This window comes from Hemitrygon akajei, chromosome 11 (genome assembly GCF_048418815.1).
Source record: "Hemitrygon akajei chromosome 11, sHemAka1.3, whole genome shotgun sequence".
Lineage (NCBI taxonomy): Eukaryota > Metazoa > Chordata > Chondrichthyes > Myliobatiformes > Dasyatidae > Hemitrygon > Hemitrygon akajei.
In genome coordinates, this window is record NC_133134.1 from 20671803 (window position 1) to 20687397 (window position 15595).

At 44.3% G+C, this 15595-nt stretch overlaps 1 protein-coding gene across 5 annotated transcripts in view; it reads left to right on the top strand.

Annotated features, from left to right (window-relative positions):
- Positions 1-509: 509 nt before the first annotated feature.
- Positions 510-15595, top strand: part of LOC140735367 (uncharacterized) — a 77386-nt gene continuing 62300 nt past the window's right edge. For 2 of the 5 annotated variants that reach the window (XM_073060334.1, XM_073060336.1), the window contains exon 1: positions 559-884. The gene's annotated coding sequence lies outside the window, so the exon portion shown is untranslated. The other 3 variants (XM_073060338.1, XM_073060335.1, XM_073060337.1) reach the window with 3 other exon arrangements.

Consider the following 15595-nt stretch of genomic DNA (forward strand, 5'->3'; position numbering starts at 1 on the left):
TGAGGGGGGACTTGATAAAGGTATTTAAAATTATGAGGGGGATAGATAGAGTTGACGTGGATAGGCTTTTTCCATTGAGAGTAGGGGAGATTCAAACAAGAGGATATGAGTTGAGAATTAAGGGACAAAAGTTTAGGGGCAACATGAGGGGGAACTTCTTTACTCAGAGAGTGGTAGCTGTGTGGAACGAGCTTCCAGCAGAAGTGGTAGAGGCAGTTTCGATTTTGTCATTTTAAAAAATTGGATAGGCATATGGACAAGAAAGGAATAGAGGGTTATGGGCTGAGTGCAGGTCGGTGGGACTAGGTGAGAGTAAGCGTTAGGCACGGACGAGAACAGCCGAGATGGCCTGTTTCCGTGCTGTAATTGTTATATGGTACAGAGCCACTTCAATACTCACCTGCTCCACACACAGGTAGTCTGCGGACCCTACATTAGCATACCAAACGCATCAGAACAGGAATGAAATAAGCAGTCTTCCATCCCGAGGGACTCCATAGGAGATAGACGTGAGCTCAAGCACACGGGAATAGCAGCATACAGGTGTAGTAACTGATAAACCCGTTTTTTCCCCTCTTTCAGATTAATCGGCATTTTAACAGGCATGTGTGAGATCTAAAAATAGTGCAAGATTTAGCAACCATCACGGATCACTAACGTAGTCACTGTTATAGTGGAAGGCGTCTTGCAGGAACAACTTTGCCTGTCTGTCTGGTGCAGGTGTTTCCCTTTACTCCTTGTGCGCCTCTGGGTAGATGCAAATACACAACGGGGCTCAAACCGACACAGTCAAAGCCTGCAGTAGATTGCGCACACGCATCTCGCACTCTGAAAGGCAACCTACCCTCGGGACACAGGACTTGAGCCAAGAGGCAATTTTAAAAGTAAGTAACGAACGAGTCATTTGCCCCGTTACTTTGCATGGGGATGGAGAGTGGGGCCAGCTAATGTCGCAATCCATCTTAAGTTCTACATGCGCTGCTTTGTGCCTCTTGGTTTATTTGCAACAGCCGTGCCCTCGCATATGCCTATGTCCGCGAACGCAAGGGATTCTATGGATCATAAACACGAGCAGTTCCACAGGCGCTCGAAATCCTGAGCAGGACACCCAAGGGCGCTGGGTCGGAGAGGAATGAACAGTCGAGGTTTGGGGCCGAGGACGTCGACCGTTCGCCCCTCCCCGGAGAAGCCGCCGGACCCCGCGGGGGCCGCACCGGGGCTTCCGCGCGCCGCCGCAGCCGCAGCCGCCGCCGCCTCGCGGGTCCAACTGCGGCCGCGCGGCGGCGGCTCGAGCCCCGGCTGCCGGTTGGCGCCGGCGTGCGAAGGGGCGGAGTATGCGGTTTGAAATTTCGAGGGTAATTCACGCGGCGAATGGTCGTTGCCTGTGCGCGTGTGCCCCCCCCCTCCCCGGGGTCGCCCTCGTTGGATCAGTTTCGGTACCGAGTAGATACCCGGTAGCTGCCCAATTCGCGCACGGTTCGGTGCTGTGCTTGGGGCCTGGTCGGTATGTCAAAGCTGAGTACGCGTTGGGTGTCAAGATTGATGGCTCATCCGCTCTGGGGGGGCGGGGGTGGGGGATGTCAGCTTTGGATAAAGTCGATGTTTCAACTCTTCCAGGGTTGGAAATTGTTTAGGAAGTGTAATTCCGTCCAGATCTTAAATGCAACCGTTGGCGTGTATGTATCATGACGGATTGAAGAAATTGGTCAGATCTGCCTGTGTGTGTGTATATGGGTATTTCGACCCAAAATCGGCGTGAATTTAAAGCCGTTTCGGAAAGTATGCTGATTGTATTTAGAGAGTCCGCTGTGTTTGGGTGGTGGGCTTGCTCCACGTGTTTCGTACTGCTGGTGCTTTTATCTTTCCTCCTAATCTCTTAACGTGGAATATCATCCAATTATCTCAAGGTCGAAATGCTCATGCAAAGTGGGGGATCAAACTCAAGGTAATTTCTTTACTGAGTATGCTGTTCCTTCCCGAAAAAAAGGAAGATGTGGTTTGCATTTTTACTAAATGCGTTTCCTTGAACAGAACATCTATATTCCCTCCACTGTGATATTCAGAAAAGTAACTTGAAATGAGATATAGTGAATTTATTTTGTATTGTTACTTTGGTACTCATTCAAGAAACGGGGCTTTGGAAGCTGATAGTTCATAAAAGACCGATAGTATGTATAATATTTCATGTAAATAATATCAGTTTATTGGAGGATTGTGTCATGTGCTTGGTTGGTGTCTGGGCTGCAGCAATATATACTGGAATTTCTCAGGAGCCCTTGAATAAAGGGAATGTGCTTTATTTTGAGATCTTTACTTCTAAGGTTTGCCATATTGCACGCTCTATTCATATTTCTCAACTTGCCTGCACAAGACACCAAATGCAGTGCATATCATGGCATCAACATTCACCTGACATCACAGGAGATGTCTCTGGAGGAACACTATATTTACCAGCGTTCCCGATGGTACCACTCACCTCTCAAATATACACATCTGCAGATAATGAGAACTTAGCATAGCACTGGAGAAGCTGCAAAACATTTCAAGCCAGAAATCATATAGCATTATAGGTGCAAGACCCACAACCAGAAATCAGTGAAAATAATTAACAGCTGTTTAATTGTTTTGAAAATTCATTTGCTGCTCGTCACTGTAGTCTTAAAGATGAACATATCAAATCTGAGCTGTTAACAAACAGCTCAGTGCCTCTTAGATCAGCTGGACAATACAAACACCTATGTCAGAATACTGGTGGTTGACTGTAGCTCGGTGTTTAACACCATCATTCCCACAGTCCTTCGTTGAGTCCTGACGAAGGGTCTCGGCCCGAAACATTGACTGCTCGTTTCCACAGATGCTACCCGACCTGCTGAGTTCGTCCAGTGTGTTTTACATGTTGCTTTGACCACAGCATCTGCAGTGTACTTTGTGTTCACAATCTGTGCAGATTGGTGATAACATCTGCAAAGAGAGTTTAGGGAGTTAGGTGCAAAGTTGAAGGACAGGTCCTCGAGGGTTGCAGTCTCAGGATTGCACCACGTGCTAGTGAGGCTAGAAATAGGAAGATAATGCAGCTAAATACGCGGCTGAGGAGATGGTGCAGGAGGGAAGGCTTCATGTTTCTGGACAGTTGGGCTTTGTTCCAGGGAAGGTGGGACCTGTTCTGACGGGACAGTTTGCACCTGAACTGGAAGGGACTAACCTTCTTGTAGGTAGGTTAGCTAGTGCTGCTCCGGGGGTGGGGGGGGGGAGGAGGGTTTAAACTAGATTTGCAAAGGGAGGGGAACCAGTGTGTTAGAGTAGATGGTAAAGTGGAGAAGGATAAAGGTCATGCGAGGACTGCTTGTGTGGACAGAAATCAAAGGTTTGTATGCGATAGAAATGTTCTCAGGTGCCAAACTGAAGAGACTGGGGAAAAGGCGTCTGGCTCTCAAATAAAGAAAGATAGGAGACAGCGTGTGAGGGAGGATAGGCAGGTGATAGAGAAGGGAAGCACTCAGACCGAAGGTTTGAGATGTATCCACTTTAACGCAAAGAGTGTTGTGAACAAAGCGGATGAGTTGAGTGTGGATCAGTACTTGGAGATAAGATGTGGTGACCATTACAGAGACTTGGATGGCTCAGGGACAGGAACGGTTACTTCAAGTGCCGGGTTTTAGATGTTTCAGAAAGGACAGGAAGGGAGGCAAAAGAGATGTTGGCGTGGCACTGTTGATCAGAGATAGTGTCACAGCTGCAGAAAAGGTGGATGTCATGGAGGGATTGTCTACAGAGTCTGTGGGTGGAGATTAGGAACAGGAAGGGGTCAGTAACTTTACTGGGTGTTTTTTATAGGCCGCCCAATAGTAACAGGGATATCGAGGAACAGATAGGGAAACAGATCCTGGAAAGGTGTAATCATAACAGAGTTGTTGTGATGGGAGATTTTAATTTCCCAGATATAGATTGGCATCTCCCTAGACCAAGGGGTTTAGATGGGGTGGAGTTTGTTAGGTGTGTTCAGGAAGGTTTCTTGACACAATATGTAGATAAGCCTACAGGAGGAGAGGCTGCACTTGATTTGGTATTGGGTAATGAACCTGGTCAGGTGTCAGATCTCTCAGTGGGAGAGCATTTTGGAGATAGTGATCATAATTCTAACTCTTTTACCATAGCTTTGGAGGGAGATAGGAACAGCCAAGTTAGAAAAGTGTTTAATTGGAGTAAGGGGAATTATGAGGCTATCAGGCAGGAAATTGGAAGCTTAAATTGGAAACAGATGTTCTCAAGGAAAAGTACAGAAGAAATGTGGTAAATGTTCAGGGAATATTTGTGTGAAGTTCTGCGTAGGTACGTTTTAATAAGACAGGGAAGTTATGGTAGGGTGTAGGAACCATGGTGTACAAAGGCTAATAAATCTGGTCAAGAAGACAAGCTTACAAAAGGTTCAGAGAGCTAGGTAATGTTGGAGATCTAGAAGATTATAAGGCTAACAGGAAGGAGCTTAAGAAGGAAATTAGGAGAGCCAGAAGGGGCCATGATAAGGCCTTGGTGGGCAGGATTAAGGAAAACCTGAAGGCATTCTACAAGTATGTTAAGAGCAGGAGGATAAGACATGAAAGAATAGGACCTATCAAATGTGACAGTGGGAAAGTGTGTATGGAACTGGAGGAAATAACAGAGGTACTTAATTAATACTTCACTTCAGTATTCATTATGGAAAAGGCTGTTGGTGATAATAGTGACAACTTGCTGCGGAGTGAAAAGCTTGAGCATGGAGATATTAAGAAAGAGGATGTGCTGGAGCTTCTGGAAAGCAGCAAGTTGGATAAGTTGCCAGGCCTGGATGAGATGTACCCCCAGGCTCCTCCCCAGGGAGGAGATTGCTGAGCCTCTGGCAGTGATCTTTGCATCATCAATAGGGACAGGAGAGGTTCCAGCGAATTGGAGGGTTGTGAATGTTCCTTTATTCAAGAAAGGGAGTAGAGATAGACCAGGAAATTGTAGACCAGTGAGTCTTACCTCAGTTGGTAAGTTGATGGAGAAGATACTGAGAGGGAGGATATATGAACATTTGGAGAGGTATAGTATCATTAGGAATAGTCAGCACGGCTTTTTCAAGGGCAGGTTGTGCCTTATGAGCCTGATTGAATTTTTTGAGGATGTGATTTAAATATATTGATGAAGGAAGAGCAGTAGGTGTAATGTATATGGATTTCAGCAAGGAATTTGATAAGGTACCCCATGCAAGGCTTATTGACAAAGTAAGGAGGCATGGGATCCAAGGGGACATTGCTTTGTGGATCGAGAACTGGCTTGCCCACAGAAGGCCAAGAGTGGTTGTAGGCGGGTCATATTCTGCATGGAGGTCGATCACCAGTGGAGTACCTCAAGGATCTGTTCTGAGACCCTTACTCTTTGTGATTTTTATAAATGATCTGGATGAGGAAGTGGAGGGATGGGTTAGTAAGTTTGCTGATGACACAAAGATTGGAGGTGTTTTGGATAGTGTGGAGGGCTGTCAGAGGTTACAGAGGGACATTGATAGGATGCAAAACTGAGCTGAGAAGTGGCAGATGGAGTTCAACCCAGATAACTGTGAATTGGTTTATTTTGGTAGGTCAAAAATGATGGCAGAATATAGTATTAATGGTAAGACTCTTGGCAGTGTGGAGGATCAGAGGCATCTTAGGATCTGAGTCCATAGGACGCTCAAAGCAGTTGCGCAGGATGACTCAGTGGTTAAGAAGGCGTACGGTGTACTGGACTTCATCTATCGTGGAATTGAATTTAGGAGCCGAGAGGTAATGTTGCAGCATTAAGATCCTGGTCAGACCCCACTAAGAGTACTGTGCTCAGTTTTGGTCACCTAACTACAGGAAGGATGTGGAAGCCATAGAAAGGGTGCAGAGCAGATTTACAAAGATGTTGCATGGATTGGGGAGCATGCCTTATGAGATTAGGTTGAGTAAACTCGGCCTTTTCTCCTTGGAGTGACGGAGGATGAGAGGTGACCTGATAGAGGTGTACAGGATGTTGAGAGGCGTTGATCTTGTGGATAGTCAGAGGCTTTTTCCCAGGGCTGAAATGGTTGTCACAAGAGGACACAGGTTTAAGGTGCTGGGGAGTAGGTACAGAGGAGATGTCGGGGGTAAATTTTTATTACTCAGGGAGTAGTGAGTGTATGGAATGGGCTTCCGGCAAAGGTGGTGGAGTCGGATACAATAGGGTCTTTTAAGAGACTTTTGGATAGGTACATGGAGCTATAGGTAAGCATAGTAATTTCTAGGGTAGAGACATGTTCAGCACAACCTTGGGGCCAAAGGGCCTGTATTGTGCTGTAGGTTTTCTGTGTTTCTATGTAACATCTCCTCACTGACGATCTACACTGGCATGTCTCAGGGGTGTGTGTTTAGCTCACTTCCATATTCTCTGTATACCTATGACTTTGTGGCTAGGTGTAGTTCAAATGCCATCTATAAATTTGCTGATGATACAACCATTGTTGGTAGAATCTCAGATGGAGATAAGAGAGTGTACAGGAGTGAGATATACCAGTTAGTTGAGTGGTGCTGCATTAAGAACCTTGGTCTGAATGTGAGTAAAACCAAAGAGCTGATTATGGACTTCAGGAAGAGTATGATGAGGGAGCACGAACCAATCTGAGTATTTCTTTACTCAGAGAGTGATAGCTGTGTGGAATGAGCTTCCTGTAGAAGTAGTAGAGGCCAGTTCAGTTGTGTCATTTAAGGTAAAATTGGATAGGTATATGGATAGGAAAGGAGTGGAGGGTTATGGGCTGAGTGCGGGTAGGTGGGATTAGGTGAGATTAAGAGTTCGGCACGGACTAGGAGGGCCGGAATGGCCTGTTTCCGTGCTGTGATTGTTATATGGTTATAATCCTCAGAGATATCAGAATTGGAGAGAGTGAGCATTTTCAAGTTCCTGGTTCCTAGCCACTATTTTCAAGTTCTCTTAGGATATAACCTAGTCACAACATATTGATGCAGCTATTAAGAAGGCAAGTCAGTGGCTATATTTCATTAGGAGTTTAAAGAGATTTGGTTTGTCCTCTAAAACACTTGGAAAACTTTTATAGATGTACTGTGGAGAGCATTCTGATAGGCTGCATCACTGTCTGGTATGGTGGGGGGGGGGGGGGGGGGAGGAGGGCTACTGCTCAGGACCAAAAGAAGTGACAGAAAGTTGTAAAGTTAGTCAGTGTCATCTTGGGTTCTAGCCTCCATGGTATCGAAGACATCTTCAAGGAGCGATGCCTCAGAAAGGTGGTGTCCATTATTAAGAACCCCCATCACCCAGAATATTCCCTCTTCTCATTGTTACTCTCAGGAAGGAGGTGCAGAAGCCTGAAGGCACATACTCTGTGATTCAGGAACAGCTTCTTCACCTCTGTGATCGAATTCCTAAATGGACATTGAATGCATGAACACTAACTCACTTTTTAAATATTATTTTCTGTTTTCCTCTTTTTAATCTAACCATTTAATATACTTGCACAAAATGGAGGAACTAAGCAGGTCAGGCAGCATTTATTGAAAAAAGTACAGTGTTTCAGGCTGAGGCCCTTTGGCAGGAATGGAGAAAAAGAAGATGAATAGAGTTAACAGATGAGGGGAGGGAGAAACAACAGATGATAAGTGAAACTGGGAGATGGAGGAGTGAAGTAAAGAGTTGGGAAATTAGTTGGTGAAAGAGATACAGGGCTGGAGAGGGGATAATCTAATAGAGGACAGAAACCGTGGAAGAAAAGAAAGGGTGGGGGGGGGGAACACCAGGGGAAGGCGATGGGCAGGCAAAGGAGATAGGGTGAGAGAGGGAAAAGGGGATGGGGAATGGTGAAGGGAGAGGGGGAATGGTGAAGGGAGGCCGGAAGTTTAAGAAATCGATGTTCATGCCATCCTCACCTTTCCTCTCTTCCATGCTGATGATAATAAACCTGATTCTGAAATTCAAATGGGCTCTGAGATTATCTCGTCCATGGAAATAAGCTCTAAAAATGCAATGAAGTTTAAACCATCACAACATGCTAAAATGAACATGAGATACTGCAGATGCTGGAAATCCAGAGTGACAAACTGGAAGGTAATAGGTGAATCCAAGTGAGGAAGAAGATGAAGTAAGAAGCTGAAAGGTTTTAGGTGGAACAGGCAAAGTACTAAAGAAAGAATCTGATAGGAGAGGAGAGTGGGAGAGAGGGAAGGTGGAGGGGTACCAGGGGAAGGTGATAGGCTGGTGAGAGGGGAAGGGGGGTAACAGGAGCCAGACTGAGGAATTATAAAAAGAAAGAAAGGGAAGGTGGGATAAGTTACCAGAATTTAGAGGTATCATTTTTATACTGTCAGGTTGGAGGCTACCCAGGTGGAATATAAGGTGTTGCTCCTCCAACCTGATAGTGTGCTTCATTGTAGCATTACAGAAGACCATGGAATGGAAGTGGGGAGTGGAATTGAAATAATTGGCCACCAGAAAATGCTGCCTGTATCAGGCAGAATAAAGGTGCTCAACAAATGCCGAGCCTCACCGATGTAGAGGTCAATATTCAGAATAACTGAAGAATTTTCACTAGCATCAATTTTGGGTCTTGTGAGCACAAGTGATACAAAATATAGCTATGGCAGGAAACACTCATGATATAACTATGAGAGTCATTCACACCCGGCCTGCTGTTTTGTAGTTGCAAAATGTCTTAATTGACGTAGGCTAGGACACGTGCTGTCTATATTAAAAGCTTGATGGAACACAGCAAAACCCAAATGAAAGAAAACAGCTATAGTAGAGAAGCAGAGAAGGAAGGTTAACCCAACATTTATATAAGTGAGCAAAGACTATATACATCATTTCCAGCACATTTTAAAACGTTCCAAAAAATAAAGGTTCAATAATTGCAGCATAAAAAATGAATATTGATGTACCTACATGCTCATCATGGTGAATCTTGTATTCTAAAGCTATGTCAGGTTCCAATGAAGAGAAATAAGAATTTATTCTCATTAGAGTTTAAGAGAATGAAAATAAATGGAATGAATCTAACAGTGATTACCTATTAACAGATGACCTTGCCAGATAAAGTGTATGGAGTAAATATAATCAGAATCAGGTTTAATATCATTGACATATATCGATAAATTTGTTTTTATCTGTAATAAAAACTAAATTACAATAAGGAGGCATGTCCTGGGCGATGGTGTTCCGTGATGATGGATGCTGCCTTTTTGAGGCATTGCCTTTTGAAGGTGTCCTGTATGCTGGGGAAGCAACTGTCCACGGAGCTGGCTGAGTTACAACTTACTGCAGTTTTTTTCAATCCTGTGTGGTAGCCCCGCCATACCAGACAAAGTGGCTTGAGGTATGTGACATGGCTTATTGTTATGGTTTGCAACATAGACAAGATGACCAAGGTGTGTAGAAATTGTAAGGTGGTCCTTCATAGAGCAGAAGACAAGTATTGCCTCTTGCCTACATTCAAGAAATTAAATGCAGAGTTCACAGAAGCAGAAATTTTTAGTAGATAGAATTGGGTTTACTAACACTGTCTTGTGAAACTTGTATTTTTGAGGCAGCAAATTATTATTAAAATTATTAATTACAAAATCAATAGTGCAAAATAATGAGGTAGTGTTCCTGGACTGTTCAGAAATATGGAGAGGAAGATGATGTTTCTGAATCATTGAGTGTGGACATTCTGGCTCCTATACTTCCTTGATAGTAATGACAAGAGGGCATGTTCTGGATGGTGAATGTTCTTAATGATGGGAGATGGCCTCAATGTGATGGTATTAGCTGAGTCTACAGTCCTCTGCAGCGTCTTGTGGTCCCGTGCATTGGAAGCACCATATAAGGCTGTGATGCTCTCCACTGCACAGCTTTAGAAATTTGCAAGAGTCTTTAGCAACTTAACAAATTTACTAAAGCTTCTAACAAAGTAGAGCTGCTGCCATGCCTTCTGTGTAATAACAGCAATGTGTTGAGCCCTGGACAGACTGAAGGCAAATTTATACTCCTGCGTCAAATCTACGCCATAGGTACGGAGTAGCCGCGTACCCTACACCATAGCCTGATAAACACCTCCCCAAAAATGTAACTGTGCGTCGCGGTGACGCACACCACAACAACTGTGATTGGTCCGCTTGGTAGCATCATATTTCCACCTACGCATTTCCAGTTGCTTCTTCTCCACCAATATTTGAAATGCATTTCCTCATCCATGTCTCTCAGTGACTGGACAAGCACAGAAAATTCACTCTCGTTCTGCCTCAGACCGTTCAATGGTCATACACACCATCTCCTCTAATGTGTTATTTCTTTTCTGTGTTGAAATAATTTAAATAAAAGTAACTCTTGTTCAACAGTTATTAGCTCCAACTCCAACATGATGCTCTCAGTTTAAAGTCACCATTGTCTGAAGTACACAAAGAAACTCAACACGAAGAACTGAACACAGTGGCATAGAAACCCCACAGCCAAATAGCATTTTGGCGGTGAATTGCTGAGCGATGCAGACACACCAACACACAAGTTTAAATGCTCACAATGGCGTAGGCCACTTGTGTAGTCTGGCATAGAGCCTACGCAGAAATATAATCAGCCTTGAGATGTTAACACCCAAGAACCTGAAATTGCTCACCATTTCCACAGCTGATCCCTCAATGAGGACTGATTCACCTTCCTGCAGTCTACAGTCAGTTCCTTGGTTTTGCTGATGAGTGTAAGGTTGTTGCGACACTGTTCAAGCAGCTGATCTACCTCACTCCAGTAAAGGGTGTCATTGCCCGTGAGATTCTTACAAGCAACAATAATGTCAGCACTGCAAAATTTATAAATGCATTTGAACTGTGTTTAGCCACATAGTCATGAGTGTATAGTAGAGCTGTGCGCAAAGAACTCATTCTTGAGATGCACTGTGTTGTCAGCGAGGAGGAAATACTACCACCGATTCCTATCGACTGTTGTCACCTGATGAGGAAGTTGAGAATCCAGTTGCAGAGGGATATGCAGAGCCCCAAATTTCGAAGCTTGGTGATTAATACTGAGATGATTGTATTGAATGACAAACTGTAATCAATAAACTGCAAACGAGAAAATCCGCAGATGCGGGAAATTCAAGCAGCATACACAAAATGCGGAGGAACTCAGCAAGCCAGGCAGCATCTGTGGAAAAAATTACACTCGATGTTTTGGGCCAAGACCCTTCATCAGGACCAAAGGAAAAGACTGAGGAGTCAGAGTAAGACTGTGGGGGGAGGGGAAGAAGAAACACAAGGTGATAGGTGAAACTGGGCAGATGGGGGAGGGGTGAAGTAAAGAGCTGAGAAGTTGATTGGTGAAAGAGATACAGGGCTAGAGAAGAGGGAATCTGATGGGAGAGGACAGAAGACCATGAAAAAAGAAAAGGGGGAGAAGCACCAGAGGGACATAAGGGCAGGTAAGGAGATAAGATGAAAGAGGGAAATGGAAATGGTGGGGGGGGGGGGGCGGTTATATCTTGAAGTTCAAAATCAATGTTCCTGCCATCAGGCTACCTAGTTGGAATATAAGGTGTTATTTCTCCAACCTGCGTGTGGCCTCATTGTGACAGTAGAAGATGCCATGGACTGTCATGTCAGAATGGGAAGTGGAATTTGGGTGGCCAGTGGGAGATGCTGCTTTTTCTGGCAGACGGAGCACAGGTGCTCGGCGAAGTGGTCTCCCAATCTACGTCAGTACTCACCAATATACAGAAGGCCACAACAGGAGCACCAGATACAGTAGGTAACCCCAAAAGACTTACAGGTGAAGTGTCACCTCACCTGGAAGGACTGTTTGGTGCCCTGAATGGTGGTGAGGGAGAAGATGCAGGGGCAGATGTAGCACTTGTTCCGCTTACAAGGTAAGTGACTCCCTTATTCATTCATCCCTCCCACTTATCCTGAGGGTTACACATACATGCTCTCTGGCTTGCAGCATCCAGCATTTTGTGTATGTTTCAATTGTTGTGATGCATTATAATCTAAATGGAGAAGGCCACCATTTCTCAGTAGTCAGTTTTCACAAATAACTTTACTCATAAAATAAACAGGAAATCTATGGATTAGATGCTGTTAGGGTTCTGGCATGGCGTGTGAAGTCAAAAACTGAGAATTTTCTAGTTGTTGAGGAAGTGTTTAGAATATTCTGTGTAATGTCAAACTTAAGCAAATTAAATGTGCTTTTTGTCCAGAAAAGGGTAATTTGTTCAGATCTGCAAGCAGATGAAATTGGGCTACACAGTTTTTATAATTAAAAAAAATGAAATTAAGGTATTCTTCAAAGTCAGGAAACCCAAAATGGTTGCTGAAGATAAAGGATTGGTATTTTGGTGTGTTGTTGCACAAGGCTTGCATGTATCTTATCTCAATGTTAACAGCAGATCATCAACCATTTAAAAAGACAAATGGACCGTGATGCTGGAGTAAGAGTCAGCAAAAATATGACCTGCAAATGAAAAAGCCTCAGTAATTTGTTTTGTTTTTTTAATATAGTACAATGATTTCAGTGTGTTGGAACTAGTTTGTGATGCTTCTATCTGAGGGGATGAAAGAGTAATTAGTCCTACCATAGATAATGGACAAAAGAGATATAGTAGACATCCCACATGTTTACCCACAAAGGAAAATTGTTATACACAAATTGAAAAGGTGTTAACTGTTACTTTCTGACAGCATTTTACTATTAATGGTACTGTATCTGAAATCTGTAATCCCTATTATGACTGCGTCATGAATGCAGATGTTGGTCATTCTAATTTTAGAAGTTAACTGTAACTTTGCATATCAAATCACCATTATCATCTTGTACCATGTTGTATGATGTAGGCAATCATGGTCTTGGCAAATTTTCTACAGAAATGCTTTGCCATTGCCTTCTTTCGGGCAGTGTTTTTACAAGGTGGGTAGCCCTGGCCATTATCAATACGCTCCAGAGATTGTCTGCCTGGTGTCAGTGGTCACGTAACCAAGACTTGTGATATGCTCCAGCTGGTCATATAACCATCCACCACCTGCTCCCATGGCTTCATATGATTTTGATCACGGGCTAAGCAGATGCTAAAATTTGCTAAGGGGTGACTTGCAGGCTAGCAGAGAAAAGGACCACCAACAACCACCTTTGGTAGAGCCGTATCTCCACCCTGCCACCCTAGTACTAAATATAAAAGCACAATACTATGGTGCTGCCTTGTTGAGACTCCCCAATGAAACAACAAGAACAGTTTCTCAAGGAAATTTGAGGTAGCTAAATCTGCATAAAGAGACTTATTTTGGAAACATGTTGGTGAGTACACACCAGAGATTCAGAGCCATGTCTGATTGAAGACATGGGCTTTATAAACTATCTACCTACCAGAATTATATAACATGAATGCACAACAACAGACTGCACAATTGAGGAATAAAGATCTATCTTTGTTTGCCATGCATGGCCTATGTAAGAAAGTTGTATCAAACAATAATCTAGTTGGAACAATAATGGAATGACACTTTATTTCAATTTACTTCTTGTCTTCAAATTGGGAGATAGTAAAGTCAGTTTGGACTTTGGAGGTTACATGCAGTTGATCAAATATGATGTCGAGCTCAGCGAGTTCCGTGTACGCCATGACGCTGAACTCTTCTTCCGCCGGCTCCGTCTCTAAGCTTATTTCTTTGGCAAGGACTCTCCTACCCCCACCGATGACCCCTTCTCCCGTCTTCAACCCTCCTCCTCGTCATGGACACCCCGCTCTGGTCTTCTGCCTGCTCTGGATCTCTTTATTGCTAATTGCTGACGGGACATCAACCGTCTCGACTTCACCACACCCTGTTCCAATTCCAACCTCACTCCTTCTGAACGCTGTGCTCTCCGCTCCCTCCGCACCAATCCGAACCTCACTTCCGCCACCTCCAACGGGATCCCACTACCAAGCACATCTTTCCCTCCCCACCTCTTTCTGCTTTCCGCAGGGATCACTTCCTTGTCCACTTGTTCCCCCTCATCCCTTCCCACCGATCTCCCTCCTGGCACTTATCCTTGTAAGCGGAACAAGTGCTACACCTGCCCTTACACTTCCTCCCTCACCACCATTCAGGACCCCAGACAGTCCTTCCAGGTGAGGCGACATTTCACCTGTGAGTTGGCTGGTGTGGTATACTGCGTCCGGTGCTCCCGGTGTGGTCTTTTATATATTGGTGAGACCCGACGCAGACTGAGAGACCATTTCGCTGAACACCTACGCTCGGTCTGCCAGAGAAAGCAGGATCTCCCAGTGGCTGCAGATTTTAATTCCACGTCCCATTCCCATTCTGATATGTCTATCCATGGCCTCCTCTACTGTCAAGATGAAGCCACACTCAGGTTGGAAGAACAACACCTTATATACCAGGTGGGTAACCTCCAACCTGATGGCATGAACATTGACTTCTCTAACTTCTGTTAATGCCCCTCCTCCCCTTCTTACCCCATCTGTGACATATTTAGTTGTTTGTTTTTTTCTCTCTCTCTGCCCATCACTCTGCCTGTTCTCCATCTCCCTCTGGTGCTCCCCCCCCTTTCTTTCTCCCGAGGCCTCCCGTCCCATGATCCTTTCCCTTCTCCAGCTCTGTATCACTATTGCCAATCACCTTTCCAGCTCTTAGCTTCATCCCACCCCCTGCGGTGTTCTCGTATCATTTCGCATTTCCCCCTCCCCACACTACTTTCAAATCTCTTAGTATCTGTCTCTTCAGTTAGTCCTGACGAAGGGTCTCGTCCCGAAACGTCGACAGTGCTTCTCCTTATAGATGCTGCCTGGCCTGCTGTGTTCCACCAGCATTTTGTGTGTGTTGTTTGAATTATTAACTTGTGGTTTTCTTTCTAAGTTGCCAAACACCTTGCTCCAGAACAGCATAGACACCTGTGGAAATGTTAATAAGTAGGAGAATTATGAGATTGTATCTTGTCTTACATTGAGCCCCCTACATTAGATGGGAAGATGGAGGAGGTGAAAAAGCAACCATATAAACAGCATGTAGCAAACCATAATGAGAAGAGTTTCAGGATACATGTTCTAGGATATCTTAACAGGTCAGGCGCATACTGAACAGGATATTGGCAATAAGGTGAAGGAGAATGGAACAAGGAATGATCTTGTAAAAATGGCAATATATTCTGCTGAGCATTTAAACTCAGCATGTGATATATTGAAGCATAACAAGGAAAATGTTTTTAAAATTCTTTTCACAACTGATCACATGCCATAACAGTGATAAAAGTTATAATGAGACAACATCAAATGATTGAATGATAAAGCATCTGGGGGATATGGTTCAACCTAGGTGGCACCATTAGTTGTGGGAACGAAAGTGCTCTTGGCAGGAGACCAAACCAACCCAGGTGTTCAGGAAGCAGTTCTCTGAAAGCCTCAGAAGAAACCTGAAAGATGCCTAGATTTTTAATAATATGCTTATCAAAGTCTGGCATTGGCCAAAGGCACACTGCAATTTCAAAATTGAGTCTACTGCCATGCTTATAGAGGCTGTGAGAGATGTGTGCGTGCGTGTGTCTGTACCTGAAGAAATTTGCAACATTTCACAGTTTGCTATCCACTGGTACACAAAGATGATCT